This window comes from Cryptotermes secundus, unplaced genomic scaffold (assembly GCF_002891405.2).
Source record: "Cryptotermes secundus unplaced genomic scaffold, Csec_1.0 scaffold1771, whole genome shotgun sequence".
In the NCBI taxonomy this organism is placed as follows: domain Eukaryota; kingdom Metazoa; phylum Arthropoda; class Insecta; order Blattodea; family Kalotermitidae; genus Cryptotermes; species Cryptotermes secundus.
In genome coordinates, this window is record NW_019735487.1 from 289,224 (window position 1) to 299,995 (window position 10,772).

Here is a 10,772-nt window from a genome sequence, read left to right on the forward strand (position 1 = left end):
AATTTATGATTTTTGCCTTTTACTGTGCGTTAAGAGTCGCATTTTGCAGTCACAAGTGATTCTCGTTATACGCGGGGGTGGGAGTGGGGGTGTGTTCCGTTCAGTAAAATCGCCACATATAACTAAAACGGAGCCGGTCACGGTAGCCGAGCGGTCTAAGGCATGCACTGTCTTCGCTCGCTCGGAAGCCGGGATCGTGGGTTCGAATCCCACTCAGGGCGTGGATGTTTGTGTGCGTTTTTCTGTGTTTGTGTACAGGCAGAGGCCTTGCTACGAGCCGATCACCCACCCAAGGAGTCCTACCGTATGTCTAAGATCTAGTAAAAAAAAACGAAGTGAACGGAGTTCATGAAGGTAGGCCTAGGCCTACCTAAAAATAACTAAAACGGAAAAGCACTGAATAAATACCGAGCACTGTTGAGGAGTAGGAAACTATGTGACTGTGTAAAATGGTTGGGCGAGTGAAGGAAAGTGCGCGCGTACCTCATTGGGTGCTCGTTATGACACTGAAATGAAAGCGCGCATAACGAAAGTCACTACAAAAGTAATAAACTTCCGTTCTTTTTTACTGTTATATTCACCAACAGAAGTGAAACGATCTACACGATTTTGCGTTACATCGTTCGCTTTGGCGTTCATTTATTGCGGATGAAAATCTCTTTTTTGCAAAAATTATAACGGTTCCTATCGCCTGAAATTATTTCCATTGTATTTTCCTTTAAATACGTAAGTTATCATACGTGTACTTACTTATGGAGCTGAGCCCTTCTTGAGGAAACGCCAATTCTGCAGCTACTCAAGAATTTCCCAGAATTTTATGGAACCCGAAGGTTCATTACCATGTTCACAAGAGCCCTCCACTGGTCCCTATCCTGAGCCAGATTTATCCAATCCATCCCATCCTATATCTCAGTTGTTCACACACCTACGCCTTGGTCTTCCCAGTGGTCTCTCTCCTTCTGGCTTTCCCACCAATATACTATATGCATTCCTCTTTTCCCCCATTCATGCTACACGCCCTGTCCACCTCATCCTCCTTGAGTGTAGGTTATCGTATATGAAAATATTTGACATAGAAGTTGTAAATCGCAGCCAAGGCGTGTATTGCAAAATTTTGTAGAACCCTTTTAGAAGATGCTTGTTTGGAGGATTGCAGGCAACAATATTGACACACTAAAGTAGTCTTCCACTCATATCCGAAGCCTTCTCACGAAAATTTTTGATACTCTGCTTCGCCAACACGGAGGTAGGATAGATAATATTGTTAAGTTGCGGAAGTTTGTGCTACATGTTGCGTAATGTGAAGAAATGGAGCCGCGCCGTGTTTCAGACACGTTTTCCGAACCATTGCTGCAGTTGAAATCCCATTCGGCTCGTATACAACTTACGTGACGTAACTCCCCTAAACAATTGTCTACCCACGGGGTATTTTAATTATATTAAAGCCGTACTTTATGTGGGATGTCTGCTGTTTAGTTTTCCGTTGCTAGGCTGCCTAGTTGCTGCTGTTTCAAGGTAACTACTGCACTGCTTATTAACTGGCTCCACGGAGTGAAGCAGAATTACGTAAGACTGCAGTTTCTCGGAACAGAACGCATTTTGGGGAACTTATTAAAGTAGCGCTTAAGTTAATTTCATATGCTTTCCAAGAAGGCATTATGTGATGAGATTTATGAACAAAGTTTGACCCTGGCTTGTGGCTAAATTACTTAATCGGATGAAAGATGTTTAGCATGGCAGCGTCATAAGCGAAGTATCCAAATTATCCGACGTTTTAGCTTTTATTTTTTGCCATACTGATGCGGTACGGAAGGTCGTGGGTTCGAATCCAGATGAGGTAATTGGATTTTTTAATTTACCTAATCCTTCCAGCCGCAATATGGCCCTGGGATCGGCTCAGCCTCTAAGAAAAATGAGTACTAGGAATCTTTCTGGGGGCAAAGGGCGGCTTGTTGGCGCGTAAGGCTGACAACCTTGAAGAAAATTCTTGGAAAGAACAAATATGTGGTGAAGGGTCCCGATGGGATTCGAAACCAAGATTTATTGTGCGGGCAGGGTCCAGCAGCAATTTAATCGAGTATGTGAGGTAGTTGGCGAGGCAGTTGCCAACCGGTAACGGCGTGAACACTGAAGTAGATGACATTGTTGAGAACCGTTACCAGGCAACGACTGGTGGTGACACGGAAGACTTAATGCGTTCTGTAGTGAGAAGTGCGTGAATTAGCAAGAGCGCTATAATTACTTATTTACAAGTGTTCAGCAAATTAGTTACCAGTCGAAACCCCGTGTCCTGTCACTTAACACATGATAGGGCTTTATGTTTTCTGAAACGGCTATTGTGTCTGTCGTGCACACGTAAATAATATTGAACGCATGTAAATTATTATAGTATCTCATTGAAATATGCGCGCTTGACCTTGGGGTATGGTAAGGCATTTCCTGTCATGTGAAACCCAGAAAGTGAGGTATAGTCACGCCTCCCGTGATTCCAGTTTCTAATGTACTGTCGCATTTGCCTATGTAACGCGACAGGTGACTTCAAGCAGGTTTCGGATTTAGCGAATATTTATTGAACACACTCGCGTACAATTATGATCACGTTCAGTATCACAATTCTTCTTGCACCATTAATCTCTATTCGGCGACTCAACTATTCTTTACAACTGCTAGAACTCTACTGAACTGTCTCGATTCGACTAACTCTGGTCAAAGTCAAAGTCACATTGTGACTGACAGTGAGTCAGTCAGTAAGTCTTGGTGTTGAGCCTAATCTGGGGCTCATGACCAGATATTTACTGCTTGACTGTATTACTGCTTGACAATTACGGTCATATTTCTGTGGGGCGCCCTCTCTGACGAGAGGACCGGTCTGTCTTTTGTCAGTCATTGTTTGCAGTAGTAAGTCATTTGTCATAATGTAAAGGATATTTATATTTTACATGTTAAACATAATAATAAATGTATTAAATATATACAGGGCGTTTGTCAGTCCAGGCTCAGTACAGCAGATTATGCCCTACTTCTAGTAGCTTTCGCTACAACGGCAGTCTAGTCACTTGAACGGTCGTATGCTTGACCGCCACCAAGTTTAAGCCTCTTATACTTTCAGTGTCCAAGTCAAAGTCACATTGCGACTGACAGTAAGTCTTGGTGTCGAACCCCATCTGGGACTTGGCGACCAGATCTTTATTACTGTCAGACAGTTACGGTCTTTTTTTTTTGGGTGGCCGCCTTCTCTGACGAGAGGACTGGTCTGCCATTTGTATATGCTGCTGGTCCTTGTCAGCGCAGTCTTTCTCGGGTCAGAGTTCATTGGGATTCGTCACCATATTTTACTGTCTCAATTTGAGAGTTCCCTTTTCGTCGCCTCCTGCGACTCGCAGGGTAACGGTGGGGGTATTCGACTCTGGACCCGGACGTAACAGAGAGAACCTTCTCCCAGGGTTTGATTTCACATGTTCTGTGCTTATTCCCGCTTTTTTTCCAACAATCCGTTGCTTAGGAACAATATAGAACACCTTGTAGAAGTGTCAGGTTTCGTCCGTTGTTGCGCAACGGGGGAAACGCCTTTGTTGTTTGGGTTATTTCCGTGCACCGGCCCATTGTTATTGCATTTCCATGGAAGTATCAGTCCCGGGTTCACGACATGAGACAATACATTTCATTTGTTGATGTTTTTTCAACTTCACCATTCAGGTTTTGTTAATATTCACTGAACTTCGTTAGGCGACTCCATACTGCTTCTTTCTGAACCCGCGACGCGCATGCGTGAGTAAATTAGAATAAAATAGGTTTTGTTTCTTATGAAGTCTCGATGAGGTAACTGGATCTATTTCAATTGACCTAATCCTTCTAGCCGCAGTATGGCCCTGGGGTTCACTCACCCTCTAACAGAAAGGAGTACCGCCGCTTCAGCGAAGTTAGTGCCAACTTTTGTGGATAGAGGGTGTCGCGTGGTTAGCCGACAAGCGGCGGTCGCTCGGTTGGTAGTTCGCTTGCGGACTAAAGGCCACGGATTTATAGGGAGTGAAGCGTGAAGGGAACATTTTATAATGAGATTCATAACTTGTGCTCTTCTCCAAATATAGTTAGAGTGATCAAGTCAAGGAGATTGGCAGGGCTTATAGCGCGCATGTGGAGAAGATGAATGTATATGGGATTTTGGTGGGAAAGCCAGAAAGGAAGAGATCAGTAGGGAAACCTAGACGTATGTGGGAGCATAATATTAAAATGGATCTTAACATGGGGTGGTATGGACCGGATTTATCTGGCCTTTTTTTTTTATTGCTAGCGGGGTGGGTCTAAGTCCCTTGTACTGCGGCCACTTCTGGCCTGTTGTACCAGCCCCAGATGATAGGTGAGGGTGATTGTGGAGCAATTGGTGGAATGAAGGTTTGCAGGGGAAACCGAAGTACTCGGAGAAAACCTGCCCCAGCGCCACATTGTCCACCACAAATCGCACTTGACCGGACCCGGGATCGAACCCGGGCCGCCGCGGTGGGAAGCCAGCGACTAACCGCTTGAGCTATGGAGCGGCCTTTTATCTGGCTTAGGATAGGGACCAGTGAAGGGCTTTTGTTAACACGGTAACGAAACGTCGGGTTCCATAAAATGTTGGGGAATTCTTGAGTAGCTGAGATACTGATGGGTACTTAAGAAGGGATCAGCTCCATGAAGTTAGTTAATACTGTAATGGAGGGAATAGTTTAGTGTTTTTTAGTTTCTTGGGGTCACACTGAGTCCACTTGGTACGTCAGCCACTAATTGGCCTATTGTACCAGCCCCCGATGGTATATGATGAGTGTGGAGCAGTCAGTGGAGTGAGAATTGGCAGGGAAAACCGAAGTACTCGGAGAAAACCTGCCCCGGTGCCAATTTGTCCACCACAAACCCTACATGACCTGACCTCGAACCCGGGCCGCCGCAGTGGGAAGGTGCGACTAACCGCCAGAGCTATGGCACGGCCTATATAGAGGGAGTTAATATCCTGTAACATGTTTTGATTAGGGGGGTGTGTGTTTTTATGTCGTGGTGTACTCTTGAGAGACAAGAATTGGCGCCCTATTTTCGGCATCGATCTTTCGAGAGGTGTGGTGGAGACGTTTACGTCATACCTTATCAGTGATGCAACAACCTACGTCATCGTGTGGGAATCAATGACGTGAAAGCAGGCTTGCCAACTTCGTTGCAGTTGATAATAGATTTTAGCTGTAAGCTGTAACGTAAGCACAGTTTGACATGGTATTAGCGTGCCTCTGCAGTATTTCTGTTACACATCACGCCATATTCTTGCGTAAACGCGTCTCGTTACCATGGTTACTATAAGACACCATCCTATTGTTGTAAGAACTTCATTTTCACGAGCACAGTGCTTTCGTGACCGAGGAATTAAAAGGGAAATAAGTAATTGGATCCGAACCCATGATATAGAACCAAAATTAACAATTTTCCCTTGCTTTTCTCCCCAAGATTACATCTTTTGCCTTCCACTTTTTCCTATGACGCGCCTTTTGGAAAAAACGGTGCGGCAGACGGACCTAGGCAAACACCGGATTTTCGAACATGCTATTCTTGGTCTTCATATGACTCAGACTAAACAACAGTAAGAAAAAAAAAAGGGTAAAGCGCTCCCTGTAACAGGCCGTGGAGGTCCGTAAGGTTGTGAGACTTTGAGGCTCGCACATTTTCTCTAGACAGTCGGCTCACAGATGGCCTTACGCGCCGGCCGCCCTTTACCCTCCAGGAAGATTCCTGGTGACCGCGCCATAACTAAAGCGGTTAGTCGCGGGCTTCTCACCGCGGATCCTCGGGTTCGATCCCGGGTCTGGTCAAGTGAGATTTGTGGTGGACAAAGTGGCGCTGGGGCGGGTTCTCTCCGAGTACTTCGGTTTCCCCTGCCAATCTTCAGTTCACCAAATTCTCCATCATAATCACCCGGGGCAGGTACAATAGGCCAATCAGTGGCCGCTGTGCCGAGTGGACCCAGTTTGACTCCACCCCCCACTAAGCGAAGCTTTCTGGTACTCATTTCTGTTAGAGGCTGATTCGACCCCAGGGCTATAAGTGCGGTTGGAAGGATTAGGTAAATTGTTATTTACGTAAACGTTAGCTTATTGGACCTGTAAATGAAGCTGTCCCTACAACTGCATAAGCATCATCAGGGGGCAACATTCAAACCTACATTTCTAAAACACCTAAACTTCCACTGTAAGCTAGGTTAACAGCGAGACGGGCAAGAAATAACCCCCTCCCCCCACAACCTTTGAGCGTACCACGTACGCCAGCTGAAGACTGCACGTGAGCAGGGACAGCATTTTTACCCGAGTTTTAAATAAAATATACAACTTATTTTGCTGATGCGCCAGAAATGTTTTAACGGGAATATAAAAATTAAGAGTGCTCTTGAAGTAAATGTTAGGCACTGCATCATAAATCGTTTGTTTTCTTGCCGCCTTTGGGGGGGGGGGGGGGAATTGCCCTCCATTTTTTGTCTTCAAATTGTAGGCAATTGAGTGGACTATGGAGGTACTGGATTCATAGTCAGTCGGTTGCCTTAACAGTGATCCTGTGGCAGAACAACTATGAATGGTGGACTGGAAGTTCGCTAAAGGACTCGCACATTCCATCTTCGGGCCGAATAGAGCCCAGAATACGAAACAGACGCCCTCGACAAGTTCGAATGAAATACGTCAGCGAGTATTGATTAAATTGCGGGAGAACTGATTGAAACAGTAGGTGAAACATTACTCCCCGATACCTACTGAAGCAGTAGGTGAAACATTACTCCCCGATACCTACTGAAGCAGTAGGTGAAACATTATTCCCCGATACCTACAAACTTAATTTATTCTATTGCAAATAAGGAGGAGTTTCCTCAAGAGTGGAAGGAGAAATGCATATGAAGTTTTAGTAAGAAAAGCTGAAGGAGGGAGACCATTTGGATGACCTAGTTGTAGATGGCATGATGTGGGCTAGGTTTATATATGGCCCTAATATAGATCAGTGGCGAACTCTTGCAAACACGGTAATGAACATAGGGATTGCACGAAATGCTGTCAATTTTTTTGACCAGATGGATTACTGTTAGCTTCTCGTGGAACATGTTCAATAGAGTTAGTTATTGTAATGGAGATACAGCGTGGAAGGCCATAAACACGCTTTTAATTAGGCTGGACGACCGAGGAGTCGGAGTTCGAGTCCTAGTAGGGTCAAGAAATTTTTATTCACGTCTTCCAGACCGGCTCTGGGCCCCACCCAGCCTCCTGTGCAGTGGGTACCAGGGGTAAAGCGGCCGGGGCGTGAAGCTGACCACTCATCTCCAACTAGTGCCGTGGTCAAGAAAATATGGATCTATACATCCATCCCTTGTGCGCCTTCATGGCACAGTGCTTAGTTAGTTAAGCACAGAAACAAATTTATCTTTTTGTGAAGAATAATGCATCCATAACATTTAATATATCTGTGTTTTTTACTCAGCCCATCCAACCAAATTTAAAGATAGTAAATCAGGTTAAGCCACGATAGCTTCCTTCCCAATTCCTACCTATAATAAATGGACCACTCGAGTTACTGAGGGCGTCGCAAAATTCGCCATTGAAGTTCATTAGCGAATTCTCATCTCTTCCGTTGGTATGACAGGATGTTCGCGCATGACAATTGGCGATGACGTTTGAAACGGTGGGTTGTGGAGGGGGCGAGCGAGGGGGAATGTTCTCCACTATATCTGGTACATGCTGGACGTGCGTACAAGTTTTCGTTAAACTAAGTTTAGAAGATCGGCGCCTACTGTTGCGGAGGGATCTGTTGTAACTCGTAGATGAATCGCTCTTCCGTTTCTGGCATGTCATGTTCGCTTCGAGCTGCTGCATTTCGGAAACCGAGGACTTCGACACTTGGACTAACAAGTTTCTCATGGTGAATAGACAACATTCCTCCATCACGCTTGTCTGTGCTAAAAATAATAATTGGTCAGAAGATCAACAGGTAAATGTTTTGATACTAAATTGGTATTGTTAACAGTTTTATTGCCACGTCAGAAACAACTTTGTGTGCGGTGTTTGAAAGTTGTATTCTTCAATCAGAATGTGTTATTTGTCACGGCGTGCGTGTTGTAGCGAAATATAACCAAATTAGAGAAAAATATTGTGAGAAAAGTGGATTGAATTGAACTGGCTCATTCAGGATAGAGCATTTGTCGATTATTATAACGATGAATTCAGATGTAGGTTGAATATCAGCTGTTCAAGAAGGCTGGTATGTTCAGTTGCTTGGTTAGACGTGTAGATTAGTGGATATTAAAAAAAAATGAACCTCAAGTAATGTGTGAACTTGAATGAGCTGACCATATCAGGATAGAGTCAAATTGTGAGCGTTTGTGTTGGCGGTGGTAAAACATATGGTTCCGTAATAGTGAATTTCTTGATGAAGGAAGACGCACTACAATGGAATTGTACCGTTACTTAGAACAAGAGCAGATGTTAACGTAATATTAGAAGGGATCTTAAAATAGTTTTAAGACGTGACTTGGACCGTACAGTGCCATTCGGGATAGCGTCCAATTCAATCTATTTTGTTGACGAACCGCGTGGATTCATATGTGAATTTCTGTAGCAGCTGAAAAACAAATTACTCAGCATAGATCGGTAAGAGTTGGTTAGTTTATAATTAGTATATAAGTGATTGGATAATATTAAAATGGATCGCAGAGAAATTGATTGAAGATTAGAAATGACTGAATTGACAATCGCCGTTGAAAATATGGATGTAGAACTGTAGAGGATTTCTTGATCAGATGAAATACATTAGTGTAGTGTAGTGTAGTGTAGTGTGTTATGACCCTGTCAGTATCAAGAATAAAAAGCGTCAATGGTAGGATGATAAATGAATATGCAGTGATTGGTGGAATGAGAATTGGCAGGGGAAAGCGAAATACTAGCAGAAAACCTGCCTCATTGCCACTTTATGTCCATCACAGATCTGTAAAACAACACAAAAATTTGTCAAATTGTGGATATGTAAACAGTGTTAAGTATCTGGGCTTTTGGTTATTTTTGACGATGATAATGAAGATTACAGTCTTTTTGGAACATGACGCAGTGCCAGAAGTTCAACCCTGATGCCGCTACATTGTTCCAAAACTTCGTTAAACACGTACCAGACTACATAGCATCACATTCATATGGGTAACGAACTTCAGGGCAGAACTAATTCATGAATAGGTTAGAGTGCAGGGCTTGTGTTATCAGGGTGATGAACCTTCCGGTTCCGTAACACACGTTTCTCTAGTAATTCTGTGGGTTGCCAAAGATACGTTTTGTACTGTGGAGTTTTTATTAAAACTAAAATTCCGTGGCTTTTAGTCCGCAAGCGAAGTTAGCGCCTACTTTTGCGGGTAGAGGGTGTTGTTTGGTTAGTGCAACGAATCCCCACCGCCGTTAATTTCGGTTTTCTAGCCCGAAGCCGTTATTTCCTCGAAATAACCCCACAATTATCATCACGAGGCTGAGTGGACCCCGTTCCAGACCCACTACTTCTCAGAAAATGTGGTAGCGCCGGGAATCAAACCCGGGACCTCTGGATCTGTAGGCAGGAACTCTGACCACTAGATAACAGAGAAGACCGGAGTTTTTATTGGTTAGTTAAACATAGGAAGGAATGTAATTGTGAAATCATATTTAGTTCGATACATCTGACGTAGGATGTGTTAATCGCGGGGATGAACATTTTTGTTCTGTGTAACCAGTGTACAAGGAAAATCCCATGCCACAGAGTTCATGAAAGGTCAAACAACAATATGTGTCTGTCTTATATCTCTTGTGCTTGGTGAAACGTGACTGGTTTGTGTGACTATTGAGATGCGGTGATTTTTATCCGAGGAAAACTGAATGACGTTGAATTCTGAGTTCGAGCTATCCAGTGAGTCAATTCCGGGAAGAAATGAGAAGTTGGTGCTAACAAATTCTTGTAACTGGTTTAGATTGTACTAAAAAGAGTTAACGTGCGAATACAACAAAATGTGTATTTAAATTTCAGTTTAAGATGGAAAATAGAGTAAGGAATAGTTATTATAAGACGCAGATGCCCAAATTGGGTTTTTATAAATTTTAACGAATTTGTATACCGCAATAACCAGTTGTAAGGGGGGGGGGCAGGAAGATGTAAATTAGGTCTTAACTGAACTAAATAGGTGAAGCTAAAAATATATCCCTGTAACAGGCCGTGAAGGTCCATAGGGTTGTGAGACGTCGAGGCTCCCACATTTTCTACACAATCGGCTGACAGATGGCGGTGAGTTTGTTAGCTTTACGCGCCGGCCACCCTTTACCCCCCAGGAAGATTCTTGGTACTCATTTCTGTTAAGGCCCGTCCACATTACTCGTGCTCGTGCGTCAGAAGCTTACTGTTGCCGGAAAATCAGGCTCTGGAGCTGACGAAGTGGACGCCCAAACTGGTTTGCATACAAAGCCTTCGCATTTCTTCACAACAGATATCAGCTCCAGATCCTGATTTTCCGGCAGCGGTAAGCTTCTGTCACACGAGCACGAGTAATGTGGACGCGTCTTTGGAGACTGAGTCGACCACAGGGCCATAGTGCAACTGGAAGGATTAGGTCAATTGGAAAAAAATCCACCTCGCATGGACTCGAACCCGCGCCTTTCACGATATCTGTCCTGATGGTCCTGCCACCGGCTATTTCTACACAGATTTCCTGACTCTAGTAGCCCCCCCCCCCCCCGCAGCCGGTAAAACTGATGTTAAAACAGGTTAAAGCG

General features: G+C 44.1%; 1 protein-coding gene across 5 annotated transcripts in view; it reads left to right on the top strand.

Moving 5' to 3' along the window:
• Positions 1-10,772, top strand: part of LOC111869467 (protein tyrosine phosphatase type IVA 1) — a 100,298-nt gene that overhangs the window by 49,560 nt on the left and 39,966 nt on the right. Inside the window, exon 1 of one of the 5 annotated variants that reach the window (XM_023861032.2) lies at positions 7,762-7,983. The exons of the other annotated variants lie outside the window; for them this stretch is intronic. The gene's annotated coding sequence lies outside the window, so the exon portion shown is untranslated. Of the gene's footprint in view, positions 1-7,761; positions 7,984-10,772 lie in introns of those variants that run through there. 5 annotated transcript variants of the gene reach the window in all.